A 13221-nucleotide genomic window follows, 5' to 3' on the forward strand; every position below is an offset into this window, starting at 1 on the left:
ATTCCATCCCCCCTCTAAGGCTCCGTAAGGCTGACGGGTACTAGTCAACGTCATCTAATTGAATCAAATGTTGTGTGCTACATTATGGTTTGGGGAAATATTCTATTTGACTGCTGATTCTGATTCGCATGATATCATTATGCATTTTGCAGCATGCATAGAAAGAGGAAAACACCTCTTATTATTGTTTTTGTGCTGGAAGGTTCCCCTTCCTGCACACAACCAATTCCGCCAACAACACAGATACCCTTGCACCATGGTGGAAGGGTGCCTGCATTGGTGCATGGCTGCAAAAGGTGTGCTGGCTGTAAGAGCTTGGTAAGAGATTGCTGCAGTTCATTTAATCATATTGCTTAGCAATTCTCAGGCCACCTCTAAACAGTGGACAACCTGGGAACCCTTTTTCAAAAATGTATGTAGTGATGATTTACACAAAAGATAATCTGAACTTGCATAGAAAAATCCCCCAACTACTTAATTCAAACCACTGCAATGACCTGGTTATGTCCTTGATCTTCCCGAAATAGGACTATTGCAAGTTCATTTACAGTATATCAGCCTACATGAAGAGCAAACCCTGAAGTTGCAGAGGGCACAAAATAAAGCAGCAAAGGTATTTTTCACCTTCAGTAGATGTATCAGGCGTATTGTACTTTCTAAGCTCTCAACACGCTCTCAATGGAGCAGAGAAATGCATTTAAACTGCTGCGCTTCACAAACAAGACCTCCAGGGAGACAAGACACCTATTTCCTAAGAAATTGGCAGTTCTTTATATTCGATTGAGGAAGCTTTAACATCCCCTAAAATGCAAACAAATTTCCTATGATTTAAGAAACATTGAAGAATATACAAGCATGAATCACGATTGCAGACCAGTCCTTCCTCCTCCATTTCTCCCCAGGGGGCAACCCCTATAAAGTCTATTGGACAAACTTACAACCTTACCTTTCACAAATGGCTTGTTCTATCTATCTACCCATCACTCATTGCTCCCACTTATCAACAATAACACCATAACTGAACATCTTGTTGAAACCTCAAAACTGTAAAGGGCAATATTAGCACATCGAATACTCCCACAGCGCAATTGCCTATGTTTTCTCTGCTTTTAACTGTTTTTATTGTTAAAACTTTGTGAACTGTAAATGGCGATTCCAGCGCTTTTAATATTTACCACATTTGCGATATTTGCACGCTTACTCTCTCCCGGGGACTGCTATTCCACGCGGGACGCCATCTTGGGAGGAGGCAGGTCAGTGGGCCAGTCTTTTCCAACCCCTGACTCTACAAATAATGAGGCTAGCGCGAGCGCACCGCTGGCGCGCCGAAGGCGCACCTAAGGCACGCCCGTCTGCGCCCGTCCGCACCAAGGCCGCGCCTAGCGCCAGTCCCCCAGTTCAATTTTACTCAGGGAAACCAAGCATAACCAGCTACTCTAGCTAAATACTTCACAGCCTCAATTTCAACAAACACCCCAGCTGTCTATGTCTGCAGCCTACGTATTGGCTCCCACACTCTCAGCTGACATGTCCAGGCTGTGGTACCAATCTGCCTGAACTAACTCTACTACCAATTAAATCTTTAACCAAAATCAGCAGATATAAAATAAAAATATTGCCCAATCAAGCTTGGAAATGTGTCCTTATAAATGCCCGTTCTTTAGTTAAACACAGTTCAGAGTGTGAAACATTTATTGTCGATGAGGAAATAAACATTACGTTTATTACAGAATCCTGGACAGATTCTGCCTCGGGCCCAGACATGGTTAATGCCACCCCACTTGATTACCTGTGCTATACACTGAATAGGCCAAACAGAAAGGGAGGCGGCCTCGTGGGTATTTACCACAATTCCATAACGGCTTCTTTTAACCCTCTTGTTAACTCGGAATATGAAGCATTAGACTTCTGTTTCTACCTCTCTCACCACTTTACCTTCAGAGGTACTCTCATTTATAGAGCACTAGAAGCCAATTTATTAGGCATGCAGCCAGCATACTGGCAAATGCACTAAGTACCGACTCATACACAATACTCGGAGATTTTAATTTCCACTTGGAAATACTCTCGCATCATGATACCTCTAATTTGTGGGACATGATGAGTAATATGGGTTTGGAACAACTGGTGATCTGCGCCACACATCAGGCCGGGCACACACTCGACGGCATTTTCTCTAACGAATCACAACTGCTCTTTACGGACATTCTCCCAGTAGTTTGGTCAGATCACAAGGCAGTGCTGTTTGAACTCACCGCTCCCAACCGTCACACATGTATTCCAGAAAAAAAATACAAATAATTAGCAGAGCCTGCAACAAGATAAATGATGAAGAACTGCAGGAGCTGTTAACTGCAACATCGCCCTCTCTCTCCACAGATTTGGAAGAAGCTGCCCAATCATACACCCTATGGCTAGAGGCAGCCGGCAATAAACTTGCACCTAAAAACTAATAGGGCACGTCCATCCTCCCCGTGGTATTCTCAGGAACTAAGAGACCAAAAATTGGTTTGCAAACACTTAGAGAGACACTGGAGGAAGAAATATGATGATAGTGATAAGAACAAATATATGCTTAGCTTAGTACACTATAAGCATCTGCTTCTTAAAGTCAAACAAGAGTTCTTCACCAATCGAATTAACCTCGCAAAAAATTCAAGTAAAGAACTATTTAAAACGGTTACATCTCTGGCTTACCCGGCTACTCCTACTATCACTGCGAGTATGGAATTATGTGACAAAATTGCTCAATTCTTCCATCTTAAAGTGGAGTCAATTTTCTCAAACTTCACTAATGCAACAACCAAATCCATTACCCTACAATCCGATGACGATCAATTAGGAAAGGGCACTAAGGTACACTTTGATAGGTTTGCCCCCGCAACACCTATAGAAACATTAAATCTCATTAGGACAACAAAATCAGGTTCTCCTTATGACCCCTGTCCAATTTCCACTATAAAACAAGCACTGGAACCAGTAGCTCTGGTTCTATCCTCCGTCATAAACTCTATGTTCTCAGAAGGTTACTTTCCCAAAATTTGGAAAAGTGCATCAATATTGCCTCTGCTAAAAAAAACTACCCTGGACCCTAAAGACCCAAACAACTTCAGACCAATCTCCAGACTCCCCTTCCCGGCGAAAGTGGCAGAGGAACTCATGAACACACAACTTAGTAGGTTCCTGCTAGATTCACAGGTGCTGGATCCCTCGCAATATGGCTTCAGAGCTGGGCATAGCACCAAGTCAGCCCTAATCAAGTCCACAGAAGAGATCAGGTCCGTACTTGATCTCGGAGGTAAAGCGGTGATGATCATGTTGGATCTTTCCGCGGCCTTTGACACGGTCCATCACGTCCTATTGAAGGACCGTTTGTGGGAGATTGGAATCCATGGTACCGCCTGGGATTTACTTGAATCCTTTCTCTCCAACAGAATTCAAACAGTCGCGTTAGGGGAATACTCTTCCAAACCGTTCTCTTTGCCGTGTGGAGTCCCTAAGGGCTCCTCTTTGAGCCCAACACTTTTTAATACATATGTCTCATCATTGGCCCTACTTATTGAATCATATAGCTTCTCCCTAACCTCTTACGCAGATGACACCCAAATCGTGGTGTCATTAGTGCCAGTGTCAATGATGAGAACCGCATCACGTCTCCAAGAGTGTATGTCAGTCGTAGGCAGCTGGATGGCTCAGAACTGCCTTAAACTAAACTCTGGTAAAATGGAAGTGGTGCTGTTCGGTAATGACCCCAGTTTTTGGACACCTGCATGGTGGCTGGTCACACTTGGTCTCCTACCCACCCCCAAGAAAAAAGCAAAAAATCTGGGGGTCTGGGTTGATGACAAACTCAGTTTCAAAGACCAGGTGAATGCCGTGGTATCCTCCACCTCCTATACTCTTAGAGCATGCAGAAAAATAATGCCTTACCTCCCCAAAGATAGTATTCAAACAGTCATCACTACATTAGCCCTGTCCAGACTTGACTACTGTAATGGACTCTACCTCATGCTGCAAGAGGGGCTCATGCACAAACTACAGATCCTTTAGAATGCAGCGGCGCAATTGATTACAGGTACACTAAATATGCCTCTATCTCGGCAGAGTTGAAAAGGCTTCATTGGTTGCCTATAAGGAAACGGACTAAATTTAAAGCCCTGTGCTTGGTCTACAAGGCACCAAAAAGACCGCTACGCTCAACAGAGGCAAAGCTGATTTTGGTACCCAGAGTGCATAAAGCTAGCTGGGGAGGTAGACGTTTTGTGGCCTGTGCAGCAAAGGCCTGAAATGGCCTCCGGCTGCACCTCAGATCCACAACAAATCTATTCTCTTTTAGGAAGGCCTTAAAAACCTGGATTTTCTCTTCATAATATCTTACTTGGTCCTCCTCCCCTGACTTCACACAGCGCCAGGACACCGTTGGGTAACAGTGCGCTCTATAAATTGCAATAACATAACCAACTCAGCTCTAAAACATGAAGATGGGTCACTGATCGAAAAAGGTACTTAATAACTCTTGGGAGACCCATAAAAGAAACTAAAGGGCCCAGACCCATATGGGGTCTGAATTTGTACAACACATCATATTTAGAGATTTAAAAAGAATTAATAAGAAAATAATAAATACTGTACTTATGTGAATTTTATATCACATTAGATCTTGGTAATTGAAAGCAAGACACTTTTTCATCCGCTTTTGAACTATTAGAGTCTTCATATGTGAGTGGTTCTTGTGATGTGAAATGGAGAGTTTCAACAATTATGTGTGTACGGTTTGCAGACATATCTCTGCAGCAGATCCACCAAATTATCTGAAACCAAACAACCACATATGTATTATTAGCATTTTTATTTAATTTTCAAACTTAACTTTGATGTTGAAATTAATTTCGTTTTTCTGTTCCTGTCTTGTTTTAAAATATTAGGAATAATTCGGGGGCAACAATACAAAATGGAAGTCCAGCACTGCATGATAAACTGGCAACATTCTCAACTCTTTGTGCTCAGAAGAGCCTGAATGAGAGACAACCAAACACTGACGAACATGGAGAATAAGATGGTCATGGTCTCATTGAAGCTGTCAAGTCGTTTCCTGGATAGGAAGGAGATAAAGACACTCAAACTAATTACCAGTCCCATGAAGGCGAGCATGCTGTAGAATCATCCAGGGGATAGCTCATTGCATTTTATGAATATCTCCTATGTTAGTGCCATGTTTTGAGAGAGAAGGTGACATTGTCTCCCAAGCCACACTAATAGTCATTGAATGAATGTGCAGGGCAGAACTTAATTGTAGGCTACATTTGTACCTAAGAACTTCTTGAGTTTGATGTCCAGCTTGGCCACCTTGAAGACAATCAACACTGTGATGGTTTTACCAAGCACACAAGAAACACACCAGGAGAAAATTATCCCGAACATGATTTGTCACAAGGTGTACTGGAGTACCAGTTTCCTAATGTAAAAAGGATGGCACTCAGTACCTACATATTTAAAACACTATCTACAACGGATGTGCTAAGGATGTTATGCCAGCCCCGGCTGGTCCATTGGGGCTGAGGGTCCACACCACCCCACCTTTTGCCCGTCACGAACAGTGTCTGTCAGGCTGAACAAAGGTCAGCCTGACAGATACTGTTTATTTTCAGGACAGGCAGCCAGGAGCCACACATGCGCTAAATGCGCAGTGGGTTGGGGTCAGCAGTCTCACTGACTCTATCCCACTCGGTGATAATATTGGGGATCTGCTGCCTTCCCTCATTGGCTGACATTAGGTCAACCATTGCGGGGAGGCAGGACTCGCAAGCCTCCTGGGACCTCTGAGGCAGAGATGCGGGGAAGTGTGTGTCTTTTTTTAAATTAATGCTTGGTGCATGCAAACATGTATGAATGTTTGGTAATGAGTGTTGTGAATGGATGTGTTTGCGTGTGTGCACCTGTGAATGCATGGCTGTGAGTGTGTATGTGTGCGTGTTTGTCCCGTCTGCCCCCCTCTCTCCTAAATGTTTTGGCTGCCACTGCGCTATGTACCAATCTTTAAAAAGGGCTTTAGGTAGGATCTGCACTTTTACAGACCAATCTCACTTCTGGACTCTGTGGTTAAGGTGGCAAGCCAGGATATTTTATTTTGGATGGAGTGCAGGGCCAGGAAAATAAGTTCTTTAGTAGGGCTCAATATAGATTTAGGGAAGCCCGGGGGACGCAAGAACAATGCCTTAATTTTAGCCTAATAGTAGGAAAATATCTGATAGCCAAGAAAGATTCTCTATACCTCGCCCTAATAGAACTGAGCAGTACATTTGATAGTCAACCGATACAAAATATGGGCTATTCTTCACCGGATTGGTATGCCGCAGGATGTAGAGACTTCTTACGCGCCTTGCACTGCGAGGTTTCAACAAAGGTGAAGTTTGGCACAGATGGAGAATGCACTTCACTCTTCTCTTTGATGCGAAATGTGCGCCAAGTGTGTGTTTTGGCCCCAATTATATTTCATTTATATATCAATAAATTAAACCTTTTCCTAACTAGTGATAGTGTTTATCTATCCAAGCTCAATTGTAACCCAGTGCTGGCCATATTGTTTGCCGATGATGCGGTCCTGCACTACCGCACACCCAATGGGCTATGGCGATTGATTGACGATTTTGTATCTTTCATGGATAACCTGGCTCTAGACACTAAGGGGCATATCAACAACAACCAGCGATAATTATCGCTGAGCGCACTTAGCGCTCGGATAATTATCGCCGGCTGGCGCCGATTTTTATCACTGAGATAGCGTGCTATTAGCAACGCTTATCTCATCAGCGATAAAAATCCTAGCGCTAACTGGCTAACGTGAGATTATCGCTGGAAGCCCAGCGATAATCTCACGTTAGTTTGTTGATAGGTTCTCACAAACTTAGCCATGATATCCTCCTTCCATAGGATATCATGGCTAAGTCAGTCCTGAAGCAGGTGTTAGGAAAGTAGCGATAACAGCTGTTATCGCTACTTTTCCTGACTCTATGCTTCATAGCGTTAGGCTTGCTGATAGGAGAAATGTCGCTTAGCGACATTTCTCCTGTCATGCCAGGTCAGGAACGCCCACTTTGCATCTCATTAGAGATGCAAAGCTGGGCGTTAGGAATTCTGACGCTAAAGCAAGGTTTCACGCGTTAGCATGGCCTTGCTGATTAGGCGATAAAATTATCGCCGCTTTTCGGCCGAAAACGGCCGCAAAAGCTGCGATAATTTTTTATCGCCTGCTTGTTGATATGCCCCCAACATTGCTCAGTTGCAATTTATGGTAGGCGGGTCACCGAGCTGCATGGTCATACCATTTTCCATGGAGGGTAGCAACATCACCAGGGTTTGAGAATTCTCAGATCTCGTGTGACCTTCATCACCAGTAACAGCTTTTTACCCTGCCTTTCTGATCGCTGTGCACGCTTTAACAGAGGAGTTGGTGCTTTGTTTAATGTATCTACTAAAGTGGATGGTAAACCTATAATATCGCTTCTGGAAATTCATAAAGTGCCTCCCCGTCCTTACTTTCGGTGCTTGCAAAAGGGGTATAGAGACTTCGGCAGCCTCAGAGGGATGAAAATCGTTTTTGTAGGTGGCTGCTTGAACCTTGACCAGGTAGCTCACAGTATTTTATACATGAAGAGCCGGGATTGGCTTATGTGACCTATCTGGTGGGGCTTGTCCCACTGCTTCTTTGGGCTTCCATCTGGAATAACCCCGAGGCCTCCTTCAATTGTGAGATTGTTGAGGATTTTTTGTCCTGTGATTATGGCTTACGAATCCCCTGGTTAAAATGTATACAGAAAACAGCAGAAGCCATTGGAAGACATGACCTATTTTCCAAACCACATGCTATTCTAAAGGGGGATACCAGAAACAACAAGGACTAGAGCAGGGCAGTGTTTGACAGGGAGGGACATGAGGTTATGAAGCCCAATATGAGAGATCTGATCAGTTTACAAATGGTGAAAGGTGTTGAGCCATATCTCCACTATGTTGATAATGTAAGGGAAGTTCACCACTGACAAAATTTTATGGCAGGACCGGAGGCTTCGGATTATGCTAATATCTCTCTTCGCTTTATTACAAATGAAACATTCAGCAGCCAGAGATAAGAAACATCGTCATGAACAAGAAAGAACTACAACTCCCTACATCCAGGGAGATACGTGAGTCCATAGTCCTTCCACTATTTCCAGTAACCGGCAATCATAGTCCCCTGTTTGTCTCCTCTCCTCCTCTTTCTTCGCTGCTTCGCAGCCAGTTAAGTTCTCCTATGTTTTATTCTTACTTTTCTATCGTTTTGCTATTTAGTGCAGCGTATTCCTAGTATATTGTCACCATATTGTAAAATGTGCAAGTTTCCCTTTCAGATTCCTCTGTTGGCCGCGGGAGCGCTTCTCCTCGCTCCTTACGCGGCTTTGGTCCTGTGTGCGGTGCGTATACTGCCCGCTAGAGTGACTCGGCCCTCTTGTTGCTCTCGCAGCGGCACTCCCCACGGAGGAGTCGCGCTGCGAGAGTCACGAGCGGTTGCCTTACCCCGTCTGCCTCACCCTGACGCGCGAATTCGGGTTGTATTCCCGCACATATTTCAATACGCCCCGGCGGGGGTCCGTGTCTAACTTCTTGCCTTTTTAAATTGGATGCGCTCGTTGGAGTGTAGTATTTAGCACACGAGTCCCGCTTACGCTGAAGCGCGCGATCGCGCCTACTAAAGCTCACGCATCTGGCGGTATGCGCGAGGGAGGCAGCAGGCCCGTTCAGCTCCTGAGGGCCACGCACGTAGGGGGTTTGTGCTGCCCCTATTGTAACCACTTTGTTGCCCACAATTATTGCAGTCTACCAGCCTGCCTTAAAATTTGATTTGGGGTTATTTCCCCGTATATTGGAGTGTTTTGTCCACTAAGGTCTGTGTGTGTTTCCCTCAGCTTGGGTTTGAGTGTAGGGCTATAGGGCACTCATGGCTGATCAGGCTGATTACTACGAGGAGGAGGTCCAGGGTTTTTCACCTTGGGACGATGATTTCTTTGAGGCGGTGGACACCTCCATTTATAGAGTGGTTAATGTGAGGTGGTGGGCCCCTTGGAACAACGTCTTTCCCCAAAAATTGTTCAAGAATGCGTGAAATTGGCGGCGCAACGCACTGAGCCCCCGGCCGAGCCTCTAAAACAGTCCGGGGAGAAACCTCCACCTCCTAAGAAACATTGCGTTGAAGGGGTAGACGTGGGCGCATTTGAGCGCCTCAGGTCCGCTTTTGGAGATTCAGCGGGGCAATCTGTTCCTCCGCCTTTACCGGCGGATGTCCCGCAGGAACCTGTAGAACCTCCCTCACCTGCGATGGACGACGATGGTACTCTAGGGGATACCGATGACGAAGCGGGGTATTCACGGCCTTGGCTCCCGTCGGCGACCCCTTCCACCTCCACTTCTGCGAATCCGGAGGATTCGGACATGCTTAACCCCGATGAGATTATGCACCCCCGTTCAGCGGCTTGGGTTCCTGGGCATAAGGTGGCTAGATTTGTGGCTAGTAGGCTTCGGAAGCCCCTGGAGAAGGAAGCTCGGGGTTGCCTTCGGGCGGAATGCCCGAGACCCTCTTTAGAGAACAAGATTGCATTTACGCCGGAGCTTGACCCCAAGATGGCTACTTTTTTGACTAAGTTTGTGAAAGACCAGCGGAAGGGCATCGACCGCTCCTGGCGCTCCTGTCAGGATTAGTTGTTGGACGCTATTGATCCCATGACCAAAATACTGGACATGGCGGAGGAGGCTAAGGCCTCAGGATCTTCCATCTGCCTGGAAGTCCTTTCGAATTGGGCTCAGCATGCCATCGTCTTCCTGGGCAATGCTAATTGTGCTCTATCTACCGAGCGCCGTCGCTCGCTTCTGATAAAACTAGACTCCAAATTTGGGGACTTGGCATCCTCAGAGGCTGGTGCTGTGGCACAAGGGGACCTCTTTGGAGATCCCTTTGTTAAGGAACTGGGTAAGTTTGTGGCAACCTTCACGTCGCTGGACAAAGCGGGTTTTTAACCAGCGGGTTTTCCGCGGGGCCGGGAGAGGTAGGGGCCGCTCTACCGGCCGAGGCTACCAACAGAACTCCGGTAGGGGGCAAGGCTCCGCTCGTGGCCATTATAATACCTCAGCAAACTTCAACAACTTCTACCCGACAAGAGGGCAATGCTTCCGGGGCCGTGGAAACTTCAAGTCCAACTCTGGTGCCAATTCCTCTGGTAAGTGTACTTCCGGTGGCTCAGATCCGCATTGGGGGTCGGCTAGTGAATTTTCAGGATGCTTGGGCGGAAATAACTTCAGACACTTGGGTTCTCCAGACCATTCGAGGTTTTCACATAGACTATCAGGGAGAACCCCGGCAGGAGGCTCCGCCTCACCGGATTTCTTTCAGTGCCCACGATGCTCAGTTGATCGACGAAGAGCTCTCCGCGTTGCTCGACAAAGGGGCTGTTTGTCGATCAATGCTCCATCCCTGGGGTTTTCTCAGCAATATATTTTTGGTCGACAAAGCCAAAGGTGGCCGGCGACCGGTGATCAACCTCAGGGAATTCAATGGGTGGTTGGTTTATCAACATTTCAAGATGGAGGGAATCCATCTTCTACGGGACGTCCTTCTGCCGTCCGATTGGATGGTACGCCTGGACTTAAAGGATGCCTATTTGGCGAATCCTATCCATCCTCCCCATCATCGGTTTCTGCAGTTCTGCTGGAGGGAGATGGTGTACGAATTCACCGCCCTTCCATTCGGTCTGTCTTTCGCACCATGTTGTTTCACCAAGGTGCTCCATCTGGTGGTGGAGTTCCTCCGTACTCAAGGCATGATCATTTATTTGGACGATCTACTGTTCATGGCGCAGTGCCCGCGGATCCTCGCCTCGCAGCACCAGCTGGTGGTTTCTCTTTTGCAGGGCTTAGGCTTTGTAATAAACGAAAGCAAGTCCATTCTCCAGCCTTCCCAAAAGGTAACTTTTCTGGGCTTTGTGATAGATTCCGTGCAAGCAACCTTGAGACTTCCATCGCGGAAAATGGCGAACATTCGTCACGAATTACGCCAGACGATTTCCAAGCCTCACATCTCTTTACGGAAATTGGCACGGCTAGTGGGCCTCCTTTCGTCGTCAATCCAGGCGATCTTTCCGGGACCCCTACATTATCGCGCGTTACAGCGCCTCAAGGCATTCCATTTGAGAAAGGGGAAATCTTACGACCATATCGTTCCCCTCTCAGAAGAGGCCAAGGAGGAGATAACGTGGTGGTTATCCCACATGGAGACCTGGAACGGTCGGGCAATTTTCGGCTCTGTTCCGGACCTGGTCATAGAGTCCGATGCCAGCAAAACAGGCTGGGGCGCGAGGTGCTGGGATTTTTCCACCGGTGGGTTGTGGTCCATAGACGAGCAGAGTCTCCACATCAACTGTCTGGAACTTTTGGCAGGGTCCTTCACAGTTCGATGTTGGACCAAGGACAGAGTGCAGTCCTGTGTTCTTCTGAAAATGGACAAGGTCTCCCGATCTCGGGCTTTAGCGAATTTGGCAAAAGATTTTTGGAGTTTCTGTCTCGACCACCACATTTCGGTCACAGCAGAATATCTCCCAGGCTGGACCAATCAGGTAGCGGATTGGCATTCCCGGCATTCCAGTATTTGGAAATTGGATCCTCCGATCTTTTCAATGGCTCTAGTCGTTGTGGGGTCCCTTCTTGGTGGACCTCTTCGCCTCCCGGTTGGAAAACCAGATTCCTCGTTATTTCAGCTGGAGGCCGGATCCGATGGCGGCGCCCACGGACGCTTTCCTTCAGAATTAGTCGGAGGAGAGCGGTTACGCGTTTCCCCCGTTTTCAATGATCACTCGATCCGCCGTCAAGGGGCGGAAGTGACCATGGTGACTCCGTGCTGGAGGTCTCAAGTCTGGTTTCTGGTTCTTCTGGAACTTTCTTGGGATTTTCCAATCCTACTCCCCCTGTGTCCTCATCTGCTTCGGAGTCCAGAGGGGATGTCACACCATCTGGTCACTCAGGGGCGACTCCGTCTCATGGCGTGGCGCCTTTCCGGCAACGCTGGTCGCTGCCAGGCCTTTCGAAACCGGCTCCAACGCTCTTGTCTAAGGCTTGGGCAGACAGTACCACAAAACGTTACAGGTCCGCCTGGTTTCGATGGGTTCGCTGGTGTGTTCGAAGGGACTTGGATCCCGTGGTCGCGTATGTTGTTCACGTCTTAAATTTCCTGGCTGATTTGGTGGCCGATGGACTGGCGTATCGCTCAGTTAACGCGATTCGATCAGCAGTTTCCACAGGTCATATTCCTTTGGATGGTAAACCGCTCGGTGAACATCCTTTGGTTTGTCGGCTTTTGCGAGGAATCCGCCTGTCCTTGCTGCCGGAACCTCGGTATTCGGTCCTTTGGGACATTAATTTGGTGCTGAATCTCTTTCTGTCTTTGCAGCCCAATAAATATCTGTCATTGAAGGAGCTATCTTCTAAATTGGCTACACTGTTGTGTTTGATCTCATGTAGGAGAGTTTCAGATGTCCGGGCTCTGGATATCTCGGCACACACCTTCTCGTCTGAAGGCAAAGTCTTTACCATTGGGCGTCAGAACAATTCCCACACCCGAACAGTGTCCTATCCGGCGTTTCGGGATTCCCCGAAGATGTGTTGTGGATTGCCTCAAGGCTTACCAAAACTTGACCCTGAAACTTCGCACTCTGGGCGAGCGACAACTTTTGATTGCACTCCGGAAGCCACACAAAGCTGTGTCTTCGCCTACAATTGCCAGATGGGTGCGTTGGGTCATGCAAGAAGCGGGCATTGATACAAAACAGTTTGGTGCGCACTCGGCCACGGGAGCCATGGCCTCTAAGGCGTTTGCATTGGGAGCTTGTTTGGAGGATCTGATGCGAGCGGCAGATTGGTCCTCAAACTCGACCTTTAAGAGGTTTTATTTTAAACCCGTTTTGGATGCTGCTCAGTTGGTGGTAAGTAGGCTTTGAACTAGCATAATCCGAAGCCTCCGGTCCTGCCATTGAATCGGAATTTGCCTAACAGAGGTGTGGGTAAGTTCCAATTCTATTAAGGACACGGAGGTGAGGATTATCCCACCCGGTGCACGATGGTGTGAACCCACCTGTACCGTAGTAAGTAAAACATTTTGAGTGCAGTCAACAGATCTGGGTTTAATTTGCCCAAGATGCTGTTTCT

Source organism: Triturus cristatus, chromosome 7 (genome assembly GCF_964204655.1).
Source record: "Triturus cristatus chromosome 7, aTriCri1.1, whole genome shotgun sequence".
Taxonomy (NCBI): Eukaryota; Metazoa; Chordata; class Amphibia; order Caudata; family Salamandridae; genus Triturus; species Triturus cristatus.